Source organism: Entelurus aequoreus, linkage group LG26, assembly GCF_033978785.1.
Source record: "Entelurus aequoreus isolate RoL-2023_Sb linkage group LG26, RoL_Eaeq_v1.1, whole genome shotgun sequence".
In the NCBI taxonomy this organism is placed as follows: Eukaryota; Metazoa; Chordata; class Actinopteri; order Syngnathiformes; family Syngnathidae; genus Entelurus; species Entelurus aequoreus.
Window position 1 is genome coordinate 30,901,920 of NC_084756.1, and position 21,658 is coordinate 30,923,577.

General features: G+C 38.7%; 1 protein-coding gene across 4 annotated transcripts in view; it reads right to left on the minus strand.

Annotated features, from left to right (window-relative positions):
- cbfa2t2 (CBFA2/RUNX1 partner transcriptional co-repressor 2) overlaps positions 1-21,658 on the minus strand; it is a 172,895-nt gene that overhangs the window by 38,742 nt on the left and 112,495 nt on the right. The window lies entirely within an intron of this gene.

Here is a 21,658-nt window from a genome sequence, read left to right on the forward strand (position 1 = left end):
CACACAAAACAAGTCATCATCATGGACCCACTAGCTGCGGGAACTTGCTCTCCAATTAGCTAAACAGACTCAATAACTCCACGGTGACGCTTTGGTGGATTTATGAAACTGAAACAATACAAAACGAATGCCATTCTAAGTTAATACTATTAACACAGACACTTGTAAGCGTGTTAGCATACTAGCTAATGCTAATGATGTTAGCTTGATTACATTACGATACCATGTACTAATATGCATGAAAACACTCCTGTGGACCTCACACCCGGAACTTGTATTGTAAAACTTACAGACATTGCTTGGAGTGATGAATGAAGAATCCTTTTAAGCGGAACGGTTATACTTCCGGTTCAAGGCACGAAACAGGAAGTACATTTACAACCAGCAGCACTTGCAGTGAGCGAACTCGTCCAAAAGATGGCGCCGTAGCACAGACAATAATACACCTTTTCAGTGTCTCTGTCAATGTAGTATGACAACTATTCGTTGAATATAAAACAGTATGGCCGTTAGCAAAGAAAAATCAATAAATTAGCCGCATTGTTCAAAGCATTGGAAAAAAATAGCGGCTTATAATTACTTCAGTTTCTGTGTGATCCGGTCTTCATCTGACCTTTTACAATGTATTGCAAACCAACTCCGAGGTACCTCTGTACAAAATGTTGAGACTAAGCGCTAAACTGGAACAAGCAGAATAATCTCCTCACTAATCGATTGCGCAATTTGGATGTGATGTGCCAAGAGCTGAGGCCAGCTGGGACCTCCACAGCCACCTGTAAAAGGAGGGTTCCAATAAGCCAAAGTGACCCACCCTCCCTACTGAGCGATTGTGCGCACATGGACGAGGCGCCATGGGGGGATGTTGTGAGGCACGAGGACGACTGAATGTGAGCGAGTGGACTTAAATGGCAAGCAGACAAAGGCTGCACCTGGTCCCCGTCCGTCCACACACACCGCCGCCATACAGCGCACATCTGTTCTTCTGTCGTGCGCTCCCTGCTGACCTCCACACAAACGCACACACACACGTGTTGCCAACACAACAAGCCGTTCCACTTGACAGCGCGTGGTCTCTCTTCTGGGTGTCGGGTTGTCGTCGTAACCTCCGCCACTACTCAACAGGTTCGCTGACCGTGCGTTTCAAAAAGGCTTTTGGGTGTCTTTGGTGTCACATTTCTAAAGAGGAGACACGTGTCCCCTCTGTTTCTTCCAAGCAAATTAATTGAGATGATTGGCCTCCTGGGGGCCCACACCTCATTGCTTGGTTCACTCGCTTGCCACTTCTATTCACGGTCGACCAACCAAGACTATGGAATTTTTCAGCTGAAAATTAGTCCACTGTGCAATTTTGTACAGGAAATTGTTCCTTACTGGCCATCGGGAAATAACATGGATTTTTGAGGCATTAGAAACATGTTGTACAGTTAGGCAGCACCTATAGCCACATAGGAACAAAGACAATTTTGTCATCAGGCTGCCTTTGCCTTTTACATGGTGAAGGAGCCCATTTATACGCGTTAACACAACATTCGTCACGACAGGGTCTGATGTGACAACTTTTGTCTCTTCATACTCCAAAAAGCTTCCTCTTTCACAATGTTGCATATCCCTCGTCTGTATAAGCGACAGTGACACGGAATCAGAGGTCACTGGCAATGTGATGGCTTTGTAGGTAGTATCAGTTGGTATGTTCCGATCGGGGTTTTAACCATTATCAATACATTCACAGGTATTAACTGTACATTTTTTCAATATATTTATGGTGAATGCTATTGACACTTCAACAATATCAGCACAATATTCAACAAGTTACTTATTCTATTTTATTACATACAATTGTTTGAGCGAAACACATTTAATAATACACAATAACTAAACAAAATTTTAAAAAAAATCAGTATAACTGTGTCCGAGGAATTATTTTGTGAATTTCTAAACAAAAACAAATATTTTGAGAAAAATAAAAACAGCCATCTATACACCCGAGTATCGATACTATACTGATACTACCTTTGATATATCGACACCACACTGCAAAAACTGAAATCTAAGTAAGATTAAATATCTCAAAAAAGGGTGTTATTTGCTTATTTTCTGTCTGATGAGATCATTCTTCTCACTAAGCAGATTTTATGTTGGTGTTTTACTTGTTTTAAGGGTTTTGCTCCTAAATGATCTCAGTAAGATATTACAGCTTGTTGCTGAGATTTGATGACCTATATTGAGTAAAACATGCTTGAAACTAGAATATCAACTGTTGCAAAGCCGTGTCATCAACACTCACAAGTATAAAACTACTTTTTTAAAGTAATAATTTCTTATTTCAAGCATGAAAAAAAAAATCATGACTTTGATTGTGTCTCATAATTAAAACAGATGACAGCCAAATGGACTTTGCTGTTTTATATTCAATGAAACAATAGAAAACACGTACTCATATAGTAGTACAGTTGGCACAGTACAGCAAACTGACAGTTAATATTTAAATATTTAACATGTGACATTTTAAACAATTTTGAACAGAAAAGGTTCATGCAAATTCAGATAAATTCTTCAAAATTACAATTAAAATAATTTTGGCCGGGCGCCGGGCTGTATATGTGCGCACTAATTGACTGAAAGAGCACGCACTTGACGTGATGATGTCATGTTGTCGATGGAAAAATGCATTTTTAGACCATATGATTTGCCTGAGCGGCTAGGAGACCCCGAAAGTAAAAGCGGTTGCCTTGTTGCCTTTCCATTAAGAACAATAAACTAGTTTTTAGTATAAGTTTGCTGGTTTCAAGAAATGTAATGCCGAGCGCATATCATTATGTCAAGATAATGGCACCAGCATTTACTTAATTTAAGAATATTTTTCAACATATTGAGCAAAAAGGTCTCATATTTTTTTTTTCTATCAAGAAAAGTGCACTTGTTATTAATGAGAATATACTTATTTTAAGGTATTTTGGGTTCATTGAGGTTAGCTAATTTTACTTGTTTTGGAAAGTCTTGACAAGCCAAATTTTCTTGTTCTATTGGGAGATAATTTTGCTTAGTTCAAATAAAATACCCCTGATTTTTGTGTTTTTTTTTCTTGTTTTTGAACACTGACTTTTTGCAGTGCACCAATTTACGGATGGATCCACCCTCCTTTTATGTGAAGTGTACTGTGACAATGCGGACACACCAACAAATGTTAAATTATCCCCTCTCTATTTCTTATTAATCTACTTGTTAATTTCCTGTTAACTGCTTACTTTCTGCTGTAACATGATTTCATCTACACTTCTTAAACTTTACTATGCACTTATTTCTTCTGTTGTTTCAAGCTAGCTTAGCGGCTAGCTTAGCAATTAACATGCCTGCCCCTGGCTTGCTCTCAGTATGTAACATGTTTAGCCTCGTCCTACTACTTGATAATAATACTTAATAATGATACTTAAGATATTAAGAAATGCACTATATTTTTAATTATTATTAGCTTAGGGGAGCGACCCCACACTGTGTATGGAGACCATAAGGGGCTTTTGCGAAGTCAGTGAAGATTGATTAGTTTTGGGAACAGAATGCTTTGTTATTAGCAATGTAATGGCTTCTTCTTGACCTGTTTGAATGTTGCTAACCCGTTTAAAATGTGTATTCCAGTCACTGATAGGACTTGTCTGCAGCAGTACAGAGCTGAACCCACAGCGTAAGCAGTCGAACCACTCGTAAAATGGTCGTTGGAATATTAAAAGACAGGGGCCTCAGGTTAGAAAGATTCCACTATATCTACACAGGCGGACCTTGTGTATGGGTGCAGGATAGCTAAACAAGCAGCGATTAAGACTTTTAAGTTAGTTTTAGCAATGAGAGAAGGCAGCTGGCTGTGAGCAGGGAAAGGCAGATGGATGACATGGGGGTGGCTGGTGGTGGAGAGAGGAACAAGGCTCGAAAATACTGTTTTCATTTGGTTTCATCAGAAAGACAAGCATGGCTGTCAGACTCCGCGCCAGGCTGTTTTTCTTGGCTCCGGCAACCACCTTCCTGCGCCATCGACTACATATTTGGCCTTCACCCAACGTCAACACGGCTCTCTCCGCTCAGGCTGGGGAGGGGAAAGCAGCAGCAATGCGGTAAGGCTGACAGACAAAGATCGGTAAAGGTGAGGAAAGTTTACCAGACGATACGGAATCAGAAGGGTGGAAAGGTAGATGACAAGTTGAGGCAAAGAAAGACAATGAGTCAGGAAAAGCTGATGTGACTTCCATGTGACAAACCACAGATGTGTTCCTGGAGTGAAAAGCCCTCGCGTAACCTCCTTACTCAGTGGGATGATTAGAAAAACACAGCTGTAATGCAGCGTGCCGCGTATTGTGGAAAGAAAAGAGGGAATCGAGGGGATGGAATTGTACTTAGTGGCAGCAGAGGGAAAAGGAGACAGACGTTCTCCATTAAAAACAGAGCAAAAGAAGTACACTGATGCCTTTCTGGAAGCAGTTTGCATAGTGTTGATGAGATTGCCGCTGGTAGAGACCAGATTAGGCACATTTTCACCAAGTGGTACAAATCTGGTGCTAACTTCCCCATTCGGTTCTTTTAGTACTCCATACACTTATGACAATGAACTAGGGCTGCAACTAACAACTAATTTGATAATCGATTAATCTGTCGATTATTACTTCGATTGATCGATTAATAATCGGATAAAAGAGACAAACTACATTTCTATCCTTTCCAGTATTTTATTGGAAAAAAACCAGCATACTGGCATCATACTTATTTTGATTATTGTTTCTCAGCTGTTTGTAAATGTTGCAGTTTATAAATAAAGGTTTAAAAAAAAAAAAAAAAAAAAGTAGCCTCTGCGCATGCGCATAGCATAGATCCAACGAATCGATGACTAAATTAATCGCCAACTATTTTTATAATCGATTTTAATCGATTAGTTGTTGCAGCCCTACAATGAACATGGGGCTTCATACTGAAACACACCTAAGTAAAACAACTACAGGTCAGTTGTCTCAGTTTGCACATAGTCAAATTTTTGTTATTAAAGACCACATTATTTACAGCTCCAGAGTTTACCAGTCTACCAGATGACGAGAAAATTAAAGGAATTCACCGGCTCTAAAGGGGTCATATTATGATTATTTTTCTACATTCAAAACAGTTCCTTGTGGCCTACATAATATGTAATGGTGGTTCTTTGGTCAACATTAGGTTTTACAGACAGTTTACAGACCTTCTCTTCAGGATGCACCGTTTTGAGGGCGGCCTTATTTAAGTGCCTCCACTTCGGTTACGTTTACACTGCAGGCCAAAGTAGCCCAAATCGGATTTTTTCAAAATAGGTAATTTTTTCCAGCTGACTATTTGCAAGTACAATGTGATCTTTATCAGACTCCATTGTAAACGTGCACAGGCCCCAATGTGGCCCCAATGTGGCCTCGACATCATTTGCATGCGCAGTTCGATTAAGTAAAAACAAAAGAAGTTGACCGGATTCCGTAAATGAACAAGGAAGTCGCTACTACTACTACAAAATAAATTAAAAGTCGCCACCATACATATGGTCACCACACCTTTATGTGAAAATAAAGTCATATAATGTAATTATTTATTTATATAGTGTATTATATTTGGGAGGGTTCTAATCTTTTTATGGCTGGTAAGTAGAGGAAGCACGGACATCAGCGCGTATCAACATTAGCTTTATTTTTCAACTTACCGTAATTTCCGGACTATAAGGCGCACCCGACTATAAGCCGCACCAGCTAAATTTAGGGGAAAATACAGATTGCTCCATATATAAGCCGCACCTGACTATAAGCCGCAGGGTTTTGATGTGTAATTAGCGTAGTATATAGGGGTTCCTGCTACCACGGAGGGGATTGTCGGGACAGAGATGACTGTTTGGGAACGCAAAGCGTCCCATTTATTAACAATAAATCTTTCAATCATTCAATCAAACTTTCACATCTTTGACATGGCGAACAGCATTCGTGCAGAGTACAAATAATACAACGGTGCAAAGTAATACAAAGTGCCCGCCTGTACGTTATCAAAATAACCAGCCTACCGGTATATGAAAAGTCAGTCTTTAATCATTGTGTCATCGTCTTCCTCCTGCGTACTAAAACCACCGAAATCCTCTTCGTCGGTGTCGGAGAAGAACAGGCCGTAAATAAGCCGCACCCTTGTATAAGCCGCAGGGACCAGAACGAGGGGGAAAAGTAGCGGCTTATAGTCCGGAAATTACGGTACATGTAAGCAAATACGCAACAGCGTCAAATCCGGTCCTACAACAATCGCTATTTATTCGGAATCAAAACATATATTCATCCATTTCATACAGCCTATTCTTTGCGCACTATTGACAAGTAATGCACCGAAAATTTGGCCGTCAAAAATAGACTTTGCTCACCGAAACCGGATGTTGTGATGAAGTATACACATCTTTTCCCCTCACACACAAATGACGATTCCTATCTGATTTGGACTACCTTCTGATGTGGCCTGAATCTGATGCGAAAAGATCAGATTTGAAGCACTTTGGAGTGTTTAGACTGGTAAAACAGGGCCGAAGTCTACTGACAGATATAATTACGAACTATATGCTACTTTGTATTAAAAATGGCAGCAGCGGACGATGCATGTGCATGTACGAGCCAGTCTGCCCCACAACAAGAAGATACATTTCTACCATATATGGATAATCTGCTGACAAATCGGGAAAATACCAAACGGCTCGTTTGGAGGAAGTATAAAGGAAGACAAGGTTGTTTATAAATATCTCCAACCTGCTTCCACGGTTTGATTTCACATTTTTTTACTTATGCAGATCGCAAATACACAAAAACATGTAATAATGGGTAAGAAAAGTTGCTTTTACATAATAGGTCGACTACAGCAGGGGTTTTAAAAGGGTGGTGGCAAATGAATGAAATGTCTATGGTTTATATCGTACAGCACATCTTTGATGACTTTAGATTAAACTGTTTTGTGTTTTTCAATTGATACAGTTGAATCCTAAACTTGCCTTCAAATGTGATGTTAGGCTCTGTTTCTGTTCTTTTCTGTAGATGTGTGGCCCCAATCTACCAGGTGGCGCCTTTGTCCCACAAACACCTGTGAACTGGTGTGCAGACACCCACACAAAAAAACAACCGTGACATAATAGGGGCAGCTCAAAGCTGTCAATCATTACACACTCTAAGGGTTAATGGATTAACTGCCTATCCAGTTACAACCCTTCTCACCTCTCCATAACTAATTGGTTATGCTGCCTATCAATTATCATTCCTCTAAGCCTTCAGATGGAAAACCTGTGCAGATTCAAAGAGCAGCACCTAGAAGCTAAAGACTGAAGAACCAAATCCATGTACTGTATATATGTACATTGGTCAGTTAAAGGAACAGGAGAGACATTGTAAAGATTAGGACTGGCCTAGTTCAAAGCAGGTGTACGAGGGACTACACAATCCCAGTAACGGGTCCAAGCAGATGTGGCTATGACCACGGGCCATTTTCTGACCCAGTTAGACAGCAACAGCTTCCAAGTTCACACAATCACATGACCTCCGACAACTCTGGACTTTCTGCTTGGATGAAACTGGGAATTAAAAAACTGAGCTCTAGGTAACGTAGCCTGTGGACTCCAGTGAATAGACGGGTGGGCGAGCTGGGCCCAGCTGTACGCCACTGGGAAAGACAGATAAGTAAAACAAAGAGGCCAGCTGTGCTCCGGAGGATGAGCGTGGGAGAGTGTTATCTATGTATGTTGCTGCACATTCTGTTTGTCTTTCAGGACGCAAATACAACTCTTTGTTTCTCTTTAGTCCACTCTTTCCTGGGAGGAAAACAAGGTGATTTTAAGATATAAAGACTTTGATAGACTTTAGAGTGGCGCCACAATGCACACACAACTCCTATCCTTGCAACCCAGATGGAAAAGTGAGTGAGTGCAGGTGTTTAAATCGCACTAATCCACTCAAGATGATTATAGCCGCCATCCTATAAGGCTAAGGGGGTGTGTTTTTAGATGTGGTGAAAAAGAGAGGCCTTTTTAACAAGAGAGGCCTCACAGGAGACTAGCATAGCTGCTAAAATAGCAGCAGTCTTATCATCTGACATCACATGGACAAAGATAAGACCTTCTGGAGGAAAGTTCTGTGGTCAGTTTGGCCACAATACCCAGCAATATGTTTGGAGGAGAAAAGGTTAGGCCTTTAATCACAGGAACACCAGACCTACCATCAAGCATGGTGGTGGTAGTATTATGCTCTGGGCCCGTTTTGCTGCCAATGGAACTGGTGCTTTACAGAGAGTAACTGGGACAATGAAAAAGGAGGATAACCTCCAAATTCTTCAGAACAACCTAAAATCATCAGCCCGGAGGTTGGGTTTTGGGCGCACTTGGGTGTTCCAACAGGGCAATGACCCCAAACACACGTCAAAAGTGGTAAAGGAATGGCCAAATCAGGCTTGAATTAAGGTTTTAGAATGGCCTTCCCAAAGTCCTGACTTAAACGTGTGGACAATGCTCAAGAAACAAGTCCATGTCAGAAAACCAACACATTTAGCTGAACTGCACCAATTTTGTCAAGAGGAGTGGTCAAAAATTCAACCAGAAGCTTCCCAGAAGCTTGTGGATGGCTACCAAAAGCGCCTTATTGCAGTGAAACTTGCCAAGGGACATGTAACCAAATATTAACATTGCTGTATGTATACTTTTGACCCAGCAGATTTGGTCACATTTTCAGTAGACCCATAATAAATTCATAAAACAACCAACTTCATGAATGTTTTTTGTGACCAACAAGTATGTGCTCCAATCACTCTACCACAAAAAATTAAGAGTTGTAGAAATTATTGGAAACTCAAGACAGCCATGACATTATGTTCTTTACAAGTGTATGTAAACTTTTGACCACGACTGTATATAATATGGCTGGGCGATTATATGATCGTGATCGTTGATCGCGATTCATTTGAGTTCGATCACGGTGATCTGCTCTTAGCAGATTTCCTCGATTAAAACAAGGCGGAAATTTTTGTTAGAAGGAACCGCAGTAGTAAGCAGTAGGGAAGCAACGATGCTTTGCATAATCCTGCACGGAACAATCCGCCTTTATTGACCGCGATCCTGTGTGTGTCTGTGAATGTGTGTGAGTTTGTGTACGTTTGCGTGAAAATGTGTGTGTCGGTGTGTATGCGACCATCGCGTTCCACTGTCACGAAAGTCAGTCTCGTCACGATGTAATTAATGTTCAATCCGCGTTGTGTTTCTTCCCCTTACATAGCTGGAAGTGCAGCCCAAAATAATAAAATACAGAAATATGACTAACACTAGCATAAAAGTTCAAACACAACATTTAAAGAGAGCAACAACTTTAGTGACATACTTTAGTCTCACTATCTGCTTCAGCGCACCAGTAATGCAGACTTGCAGGCACTGAGAACATCTATGTGACTGTATTGGTCCCGACTGGGAGACTCAACACACCCACTATTTTAATCAGTAAAAGCATGTTTATATCTAAATATTTTTAATCAGACGTTTTGTTGATGTGTCTGCAAAAATTACATTCCTCAAATATAAAATGTACTAAAAAAAACCTGCAGACAGACACTTTCTGTTCTTATTGTTTGTTTGGGGATAGAAAAGCATTACACTAATTTTGTGTTGGTACACATTATTTTACAGTATTTCAAATTCAAACTGCATTTTAATGTACTTTCATTAAATGTAAGATACAGAATTTGAGTTTTAAAAACTCCACAATGTGGGTCACCGCTTGTTGTTTGCCAAAGCACTAGTGAGAAGCATTGATGTTTTTAATCAAAGAATATAAATAATTTACCATTTGAAAGTGTTTAGTAAATGTTAACTCAAAATAAAGGTCTTACAGTATTCACTACACCACTGATACTTTGTTTACTGCAGAATGTTTGTGATGACAAGGAAAAAAAAACCATGATAACCTTGAGAGGAAAAAAAGTTGTTCTCTTTACCCCCACAACACTTACTGAAAAAGAAGCCAAACCGTGGCTCTAAAACCAGGTAGTGACCATACCACTGATAAACACAGTAATAGATATGAACAAAATAACATTTGTCGCATATATTGCCTCAATCAAACATGGTGGAAGTGTCTGTTACAAAATACTGCAGTAGTAAACAGTAGGGATGCAGTACTCAATATACTCCTGCATGGGACAATCCACTTTAATTTAAGAAAAACATGTGCATATATATATATATATATATATACATATATATATATATTTGTAAATGTACGTTAGGTCAGGAAAAAACACAGAGGCTATTTCATCCCTACAAGCCTGTTTCGCAGGCAAATATTTTTCCTGACCTAACATATATTCCACTCTACCCCGGTATTGAGCACTGTATAACGGATAAACCACAGAAACCTTGACTACTATATATGTAAATGTTCCTGTATATTTACATAAACATTTACATAACATTCTCTTTTTCATGTGGCTGTGTGAAAGCGCACATGAGCCGGGACATTTTTTTCCTTTTTCCCCATGTTGCTGGTCAGATTTTAGGCCATCATGAGACAGATTAGTTTCCCCCCATTTCTGAAATATATTGCTGAGCTCTGTGAGAAAAGACACAGGCAAAGACATCTACTTTTTACCGCATTTTTGTCTGAAAGTGGTTGAAGCAATAGCCTGTCTTCACAGGGTTCTCTATGAAAGGCAAGGAGGGATAAAATACTGGAACTTCCATTCAGTGTCTGTGTGAAAGAACCTGCAGAGTTCAACTTTCGCTCAGTTGTCCAAGGTATAATGTATTCAAAAGTGCCTGGTCTGGACCAGAGCAGAGCTATTTAGAAGCGTCTTTTGGAGGGTCTGGAACTACTCTTGATAAAACAAAACAATCAGCAGACATTATCTGACACAAAAACAAAGCCTTAATGGCGTCATTTTTCCCTACATTTAAAACACCTCCTTGTGGTCTACATAACATGCAATGGTGGTTCTTTAGTCAAAATTTTGCATGTGGACTTCGAATGAGTCTTCTCCCTGTCAGCCATTTCGTCGTTTTTAGCGCTTCCATATGGAGTCTACTGACAGATATACTGTAAGTTTGAACTATACGCTAGTTTGTATTAAAAAGTGCATCACATGTAGTCTGCCCCACAACAATAAGATAGAGTCAAAGAAGGAGCTTTTTGACTACAATGTCAGAATACAATGGTGGACTTGCGCAAAACTCTTCGCGTAAATCGCTACCATATATGGACATATGTTGGAAAAATGGCAAAAGTTGTGCAAATTCCAAACCGATCGTTTGGCAGAAGTATGAAGGAATGCATGATTGCTTCCATGGTTTAGTTCTTACACAAGAACAGGTAATAGGTAATACAAGTTGCTTTTGCTTAATAGGTCCCCCGTTAAGCCAGAGTTGAAAATGTTTGTGAGGATGTCATGGTTCAACAAGACTCCAAACAACGGCGCAGTGAATAACAACTTCCTGGGTCACCGAGTGGCGGTCACGGATCAGCTAAGGGTCACCGGTCACCCCTGCGAGAGTCAGACCTCTGACTCATACAAGGAGCGGGTCTCGCGAGGTGGTTGGATGCTACGGCTGCAGAAAATGTCAGTCACGATTTTCCGTCTGAGAATTGAAATGTTCATGGCCACTTGATTACCTTTTAAATAGATATTTTTGATGAATAAATGACGATTATAATTAGTGTTATTAGACTTCTCAATGTCTTGCTCTTCTTTAAAGAAACTTCCAATGGTCTTTTATGCCGTTCCGTGAAGGTTGGTTGACGAGGTCCTTTTTTAGATAGAAAATTAAAAACAAAAACATCTATCAAGTCAAAAACATGGCATGCATGTAAAAAATAGAGAGGGAAAAAAAAGTAAATTAACGCTCGCTTCTCCCCCAGGTTAATGAACGATGGCCAAAACGCTTAACAGCTGACCGAACTCGTCCTGGTCAGCAAGACTGACGTGTTTTGCATTTTTGTACGTCTCTATTGGTTGCTTACTCAGGAAATGTGATGAAGCCATTTTTGAGCCGTAGAAGACAAAAGTGTTTTCAGGTCAAACACAACACAAGCGAGCACACACCAAAAGACCCCCACTCCAGCCCGCACCGCCCGCCCACCCCCTGGGGTCAGATATCACAGCCCTTGCCACTGGAACTAATAGAGAACTTCCTGCATCTCGCTTTTAAAGCAGCTGCTGCTACTGCTACATGCTGCGTGTATGTGCCTGTGTTTGCAGGGAAACAAGGATGGGGGGTTGGGGGGGTTTAATGTCTAAGAGATCAGCTCTTTAGATTATAGCATGGAGAATTTCATGGTGGTCTGCTGTTTTTTTTTAATGGCGGACCTTGCAGCAGGGAGTGAAAGAAAAAAGCTGACAGCGAGCAAAGTTCAACAAGTACACAAAAGCAGATACACTGAAAGGATTGAAAAAGCTGTTTTGCAAAGACACTGCCAGAGAAATGATGCATTATACCAGGCATGTCCAAACTTCTTCCACTGACGGCCGCACACTGAAAAATGTCAGCATGTGGCGGCCATTTTTGTATTTTTCATTTTCAAAACCAATACTATATATATATATATATATATATATATATATATATATATATATATATATTAGTGTCGTCCCGATACCAATATTTTGGTACCAGTAGCAAAATTATTTTGGTACTTTTCGATACTTTTTTAAATAAAGGGGACCACAAAAAATTGCATTGTTGGCTTTAATATAACAAAAAATCTTACGGTACATTAAACATATGTTTCTTTTTGCAAGTTAAATAAAATAGTGAACATAAAAGACAACTTGTCTTTTAGTAGTAAGTAATCAAACAAAGGCACCAAATTTAGTCTGCTGACGTAGTAACATATTGTCATTTATCATTCTATTATTTTGTCAAAATTATTAGGACAAGTGGTAGAAAATGAATTATTAATCTATTTATTAATTTGCTGTTAATATTCTTTCAACATGTTCTATCTACACTTCTGTTAAAATGTAACAATCATTTATTCTTCTGTTGTTTGGGTGCTTAACATTAGTTTTGGATGATAACACAAATTTGGGTATCAATCCGATACCAAGTCGTTACAGGATTATACATTGGTCATATTCAAAGTCCTCATGTATCTAGGGACATATTTCCTGGGTTTATAAAAATAATATACATTTTAAAAAAATCGACTAGCTATACGGTCTTGTACTTGGTATCATTACAGTGGATGTCAGGTGTAGATCCACCAATGGCGTTTGTTGACATTTTGACGCCGGTGAGCTACGGTGTGTAGTGAAACATGCTTAGCTATTCCTCGTCCTGCAGGGATGATACTTGTAAGAAATGTACATTATTTGTCGCCATGGAGGCGAGGATTAGTGATTTAGAAGTAGCTAAAACACTGCAGACTGGGGCTGGACTTTAGCCGCTAGCTAGCTAGCCATGTCTTAAAGCACCTCTTCCTGAGGGCGTTTCAGTGTTATAACTTCACCGTTATCGTTAGTTTTTAAGCCAAAATGCATCCATTCTCCCTTTTCTGTCTACACACATTGTCTGTTTGTAAGTACTCTGTGATTGTGCGCTGCCGAACATGCTCGTCTGTTCATAAACCAGACAAAAACACAGGATGGCGGTGCAACAATATCAATAATTTCCTATTATTGGCTCTGATTTAAATCATTTGGGTTTTTTTCCCCTTTAAGTCCTCCTGTGTCCAGGGACTTATTTTCTAAGTTTGTAAACAATAACAAAAACGACAAAAGATTTTGTGATAATGAAAAAATATTGATATAATCACTCTAGCATCAGTATTTCTATTGATCCGTCCACCTTTGTAAACGTCCAAAAGCGCTAGCTTAGCGGTTAGCATGGCTTATTGTAGCCTCCTACGGTGTCTACTGCAGCATGTTATCTGTTCTCATTCTCCAGTGATAATGGTATTTGTGGAGGTGAGCATTGCTGACTGCACATTGGAGGGACATCAGCCGCTACCTCGCTATCGAGAACACTACACTGCGTTGAGGACGCATTTGTTCGCTTGTGGCTGTCAAACTTGTGGGACACAGCTGGAACGTGTCATCGACATGCATTATCACGACCAAAGTTTGAAAAAGCTCTATCGACGGCCAAGTTTATATCATTTGGTTACCAAAATGTTGTACATCCATCAGTATGATGCGCCACTGCAAAGTGAACGTACAATAAAATAACAAGGATTTCTCACAGTATTTTTGTCATTTGAATAGCATCAGTATCAAAAAACTTGCTTTTCTAGCTTTTTCATAATGCTGCCTGTAGTCGAGATGGAGTAACATAAGCGATCCTCTGTGGAGGCTGTTACTGTGGGAAGCCCAAAAAACTGTTGCTCTGTTTACTGTCTAAAGCAGCTGTGATACAATATTCCTAAAGATCCACCTCCACCATGAAACTCTGTAACTGCACAACCGGGAAGCAAAATTCCGCTCAGTACAGCACAACAATAGCACAGTTGACTATGTTGTGTGTGATTTTAGCCCCGGCGAGTTCCCATTCCATGCAGCATCACAGGCTGCTCCTGTCAGGTGCGTGACGTTGGCCAGCAGGCCAGACGGGGGTCTCTGGTTCAGCCGACAGTTCGGCACTCCTATCTCCATGATGAACAGGCCCAGTTTGACACTAGCCAGGTCTCTTGTGTTTTCTCTATCTACTCCAACCTCTACCTACACACACCACCTCCAATCTCTGTGCAAAAACACAACAACCCCAAATCCTTTTAAAAATGCACAAATAGCATCATACTAGGGTTACGCCATAGAGCAGTGGTTCTCAAATGGGGGTACGCGTACCCCTGGGGGTACTTGAAGGTATGCCAAGGGGTACGTGAGATTTTTTTTAAATATTCTAAAAATAGCAACAATTCAAAAATCCTTTATAAATATATTTATTGAATTATACTTCAACAAAATATGAATGTAAGTTCATAAACTGAACATCAAATCAAGAAGGCTACCATAAACCCAAAGTTTCCCCCATGCCATGATGGTTTGACCCTCACTAAAATGTCTGTCAAAAAGAACTGTGAAAAGAAATGCAACAATGCAATATTAAATGTTCACAGCTAGATTTTTTGTGGACATGTTCCATAAATATTGATGTTAAAGATTTATTTTTTTGTGAAGAAATGTTTAGAATTAAGTTCATGAATCCAGATGGATCTCTATTACATTCCCCAAAGAGGGCACTTTAAGTTGATGATTACTTCTATGTGTAGAAATCTTTATTTATAATTGAATCACTTGTTTATTTTTCAACAAATGTTTAGTTATTTTTATATCTTTTTTTCCAAATAGTTCAAGAAAGACCACTACAAATGAGCAATATTTTGCACTGTTATACAATTTAATAAATCAGAAACTGATGACATAGTGCTGTATTTTACTTCTTTATCTCTATTTTTCAACCGAAAATGCTTTGCTCTGATTAGGGGGTACTTGAATTAAAAAAAAATTCACAGGGGGTACATCACTGAAAAAAGGTTGAGAACCACTGATATAGAGGATATACAATATAAATGTTCTCAACCTTTTTTTCACCGAGTACCACCTCTGAAAACACTTGGCTTTTCAAGTATCGCCATAATGACCAACAATAAAATACAGTAGCGTAGTAGGCTGAAATATTCATAAAAAACAAGGCAGATGTTTTATTTAACAAGTATATTCAATATTTGTGGCCGCAGCACCTTGATATGCCACACCTGTCAGGTGGGATGGATTATCTTGGCAAAGAAGAAATGTTCACTAATACAGCTTTAGACACATGTGTGAACAATATTTGAGAGGAATAGGTATTTTGTGTATATAGTAAATGTTTTTGATTTTTGAGTTCAACTCAAGAAAAATGGGAGCAAAAACAAATATGTAGCATTTATATTTTTTGTTAAGTGTAAATATATATGTGTACATATTATATTAATATCATGGATTTATAATTAATAATTGATATAATTGGTGGTTAAGAGTATGTGGAAGTTTGACTCCTACCTTGTTTACTTCTGTGACAACCTCATTAAAGTGTTGTAATCATTTAGAAACATCGATCAGCTAAAACATGGATACGAGTGGAAAGAGCGTTTTGTATTTTTCCCGTCATGCGTTGTAATGGATTTAAATGGATGTGATTTAGATTTTTTTTTAATGGTGCATGGATTTTTTAAAATAATATCTACATAGTTCAATGAGCAGGTTGTGTTTTGTGTGACCATGTGTGTTGGCTTTTTGTGTTGGTTGCATTTTTTGTTTTGCGCCATGACTAGGGAAGGTTGTTTGTATCGGGTCATATAAGTAAATGTTGTGCGTTCACTTCAAAACACAATTCACGTTCATTGAACTGATGTACTCATGTTGTCCGCAAGGTTTCTGGCATATTTGCAACAGTCAGATATTTAAAATGTATTTGAAAAACACCCCGCTTGCCAGATTCCTTATTACATTCATGACGTCTAAGGGGACACATTAAAGATACCGGCGCAGGCCGCAGTTTGGACACCCCTCCAATAGAGCTTTTAATGCTATCGTTATAGCATTGATATTGGATGTTGATGACACCTTGGAGCAAATTTGACAGCATCTAGCAAACAAACGCATCCTCAACGCAATGTAGCATCCTTGCTAGCAGCTAAAGTATAATATCTAAAACTATAATATTTATTGTGATATAGATTTTTAGGCCATATCGCCTCTAAAGTCCAAATGTCTGTACAACAGATGCACATGTCTTTTCCCCCCCCTTTCGCTACTTTCGTCTGCTCTGCTCGCCATGTGGGAAAATAAAAGTGATGTGCTATTGGCGGAAGTGACAGCTGAAGTGCTTTTCTTGGGTGTTTGATGGTCGCTTGGGGAAGAAGAGGAAAGTGTGCATGCAGAGCAGGGAGAGACACGGAGCAAAGCTGCAATTGTAAATGTATGTTTTAAATGACGCTCGGGTGCGACCGGTAAAGTTCAAAAGGGAAACGGCGGACTCTCTAAATTCCAATAGTCTTAATGTCATACATTTGGGAATTTGACTAGCATTTTCTGGAAAACTACTTTGAGGATCCGGCCGGACTTGGGAGGATGCATCATAGCCTTCAAGACTTCAGCACGGTGAGCAAGGATGCACTACAGCAGTGGTTCTCAAACTTTTTTTTACTACCTCAGAAAAAACTTGTCTCTCCAAGCACCACTATAATGACCAACATTAAAATACAGTAGCGTAGTAGGCATGCGTATTCGTTAAAAAAAGGCTGAGGTTTTATTTAACAAGTATATTTATTATTTTTGGCCACTGTGACATTACACACAGTTTGAACAGTAACACTGTGTTCGAATATTTAATCAGCTGATTCTTTGACCCACCCCTAGATGGAGCCCGTGTACCACTAGTACTACAGTTTGAGAATCCCTGCACTAAAGTGTTGCTTCTTGTCTTGAACTTGTGTGTTTTCTAGTTGTATGACATCAGTATAATATAGCTAAGGCGATAAAAAATTCCATTTTTACTTCCCCATATTTACTTGTCCATCATTATTGGGCTTAGCAGTTTTATTGTATTTCTATTTTTAGTCTTTAGCTGTTAACAGCCATACAAGTTTAAAATAGGGCTGTCAAAAATACTGAGTTAATTCATGTGATTAATCACAAAAGAGAGCACACTAATTTATACGCAGATTAATCGGACATGCTCCTTTAGATCACTTTTGAACAAATAAATGACGTAAATTCAAGTACAACATTACAAATGTTGGGCTCTCTTTTTAAGTTATTTTAAATTACGCAAACGAGTAATAACCTGTGATTGATCACAGATTGACTAGAGCAGTTTGTTGACATTTTAAATCACACTTACATTTTACTATAAACATGGCTGTTCAAAAATGAACTGAATAGTGTGCAAGCTGCGTCTGGTGTTACGCAAAATAATCACATATTCAAATATAGAAACACAGTGTTACTGTTCAAACTGTGTGTAATGTTACAGTGGCCAAAAATATTAAATATAATGGTTAAATAAAACCTCTGCCTGGTTTTTAATGAATACTTAGATCTACGACACTACGGTGTTTTAATGTTGGTCATTCTGGTGGTACTTGGAAAGTGTTTTCTGAGGTTTGAGAACTACTGGACTGGAGCGTCAGACTACAATGGTGGACTTGCGCAAAGCATTTTGGGTAAATCTCTATCATATATCTGCTGATGTTACCAATGGCAAAAACGTCACTAATGGGGCAAATTCCAAACGGCTCGTTCCCCAAGTATGAGGGAAGGCAATATTAATAATTCAAAAATATCTCCGTCATGTTTCCATGGTTTGATTTCAAATTTTCGGGACTTATGCAGACCCCAAATACACGAAAACAGGTACCAATGGGTAAGAAAAGTTGGTTTTGCATAATAGGCTCCCTTTAAAGTACCAGTAGAATGGAAAAACAAGTTAACCTTATATGCTTAATTATGTTTCATTGTATCAATTAAACCATATTCAATTGTATTTACAATCTGCAAAGTATGTGAAAACATCGTTTAAAATGTCTACAAAATGCCACAAATTTTGAATATTCCGCTCCAAATACCTTCGGTAATTTCCGTAGATTGACATCACAATGGGAACGATACTGCACTCTGACCATATCAGATCAGTCATACTGGGAATATGCAAAAATTGGAAAGAGATGTGATGTTTATCATTCACAATCTTTATGTAAGACAACAAAACATGTGCTTGGCTTGTTTATGCATTCAAAATCATAAACGAATAGCTAACCATTGAGTCAACAGATTATACCCTCTAAAAATCAACCAGAAACCACCAACAATATTCAATTTACATATCATGACCTGAATATTAACCAAATATGAGTGATATTGTTATTACAAGCGCCAACGCAGACGGACTATTTTAGCGGCGCATTGATAGGAGTGAGCTAATGCTAGTTTACGCTGCTATTATTGACACACTGTAAACTGGCAGCTGCTTCTGATTCGTCTCAAACTTTCTAAAAGTAAATTTGAGATAATTCATGCGTCTCTCACCTGCTAGTAGACAAATGTGGCTGGTAGATTTTCACATCCTCAAGATGGTGAAAAAGACCCCGAAAGGCAAGAACCTTTTTTTAGTCCTTCATGATGTTTGTTTTACTATGGTTAGTTTCTATGCACCTAGCAATGCTGTTGATGCTATTGTGTCTCAATAAAGCTACATCCGTTTAGCTTTCGGCTTCTAAAATGTATTCCTCGTCATCTTTATGTTCAGGCTCAAAAATATAAGGTCCTGGATCATAATTTTTTACCAAAATAGTCGTTGTTGGCTCCCGCAAAGGCCACGTGATTAGCATTGTTGTTGATGGGAATGGGATCTGTGGTTCGTCGTACTAGGTCACAGATCACGTGGCCGGCTTGCTCAATATCTCTCAAAACGACTCGGGAATCACCGTGAGCTTGATGTTATTTTGATCATATCTATTCATACGCAAACTTTTTAAATATGTTGTTGTCATAAATCAGTTATATATGATAATAGCTTCAATACATAGGCAACTGCTGTAGGGTTGTACGGTATACCAGTGTTAGTATAGTACCGCAATACTAATGAATCATATTCAGTACTATACCGCCTCTGAAAAGTACCGGTCCGCCCCCCCCCCACCCCGAGCATGTTCCGCAGTGCACAATCACAGAGTACTTACAAGCAGACACAGTGTGTAGACAGAAAAGGGAGAACGGATGCATTTTGGCTTAATAACTAACGATAAAGGTGAAGTTATAACACCGAAACGCCCACAGGAAGAGGTGCTTTAAGACATGGCTAACTAGCTAGCGGCTAAAGTCCAGCCCCAGTCTGCAGTGTTTTAGCTACTTCGAAATCACTAATCCTCGCCTCCATGACGACAAATAAAGTAAGTTCATTACAAGTATCATCCCTGCAGGACGAGGAATAGCTAAACATGCTTCACTACACACCGTAGCTCACTGGCGTCAAAATGTAAAAAAATGCCATTGGTGGATCTACAGCTAACATCCACTGTAATGATGCCAAGTACAGGAGCGTATCTAGTCGATTCTACTATGTCGATATTTTTTGGCATCACAACACCTTCTTTCGTTTAAAAAAAAGATATATTATGTTTATAAACTCAGGAAATATGTCCTTGGACACATGAGGACTTTGAATATGACCAATGTATGATCCTGTAACGACTTGGTATCAGATTGATACCCACGGTTGTGGTATCATCCAAAACTAATGTAAAGTATCAAACAACAGAAGAATAAGTGATTATTACATTTTAACAGACGTGTAGATAGAACATGTTAAAAGAGAAGTTAAGCAGATATTAACAGTAAATGAACAAGTAGATCAATAATAAATGTTCTACTACCTGTAGATAATTTGGACAAAATAATAGAATGATAAATGACACAATATGTTACTGCATATGTCAGCAGCTAAATTAGGAGCCTTTGTTTGTTTACCTACTACTAAAAGACAAGTTGTCTTGTATGTTCACTATTTTATTTAAGGACAACCTTGCAATAAGAAACATATGTTTAATGTACCGTAAGATTATTTAGCTCCTTTGTACCGCCACACCAGTGCAAAAATACGAATGTTTTAAAAACAGGAACGCTAACCACTCTCTCCCATTATCCCCCTATATTAGTTTTTGCTGAACGTACCGTATTTTTCGGAGTATAAGTCGCTCTGGAGTATAAGTCACACTGGCCGAAAATGCATAATAAAGAAGGAAAAAAACATATATAAGTCGCACTGGAGTATAAGTCGCATTTTTGGGGGGAAATTTATTTGATAAAACCCAACACCAAGAATAGACATTTGAAAGGCAATTTCAAATAAATAAAGAATAGTGAACAACAGGCTGAATAAGTGTACGTTATATGAGGCATAAATAACCAACTGAGAACGTGCCTGGTATGTTAACGTAACATATTATGGTAAGAATCATTCAAATAACTATAACATATAGAACATGCTATACGTTTACCAAACAATCTGTCACTCCTAATCGCTAAATCCCATGAAATCTTATACGTCTAGTCTCTTACGTGAATGAGCTAAATAATATTATTTGATATTTTACGGTAATGTGTTAATAATTTCACACATAAGTCGCTCCTGAGTATAAGTCGCATCCCCGACTTATAGTCCGAAAAATACGGTACGTAATATTTACATAATATATGGACAGTATATTATATATACTGATATATTATATTATGTCTATATCATATATACAATATATAACAATTACCATGTACAATATTACAGTATATGTGACAGCTGCAGCATAAAATAGAGAGTAAATCCAGCAGAAAATTGAAAATACATTTATCATTTGTTTTCAAAACGGTTACAAAAAAGTGGGACCCCAAAAATTGACTGTGGGACCCCATTTTTATGATTTGATGGGGTCCCCGGGACCCTCATTTTGAAAATCCTAGCACCAACACTGGAAAATATAGTTTTCATTTTTTATTTAGCTCCTTTGTACTGCCACACGAGTACGAAAATACGAATGTTTTAAAAACAGGAACGCAAACCACTCTCTCCCATTATCCCCCTATATTAGTTTTTGCTGAACGTACCGTATTTTTCGGAGTATAAGTCGGTCCGGAGTATAAGTCG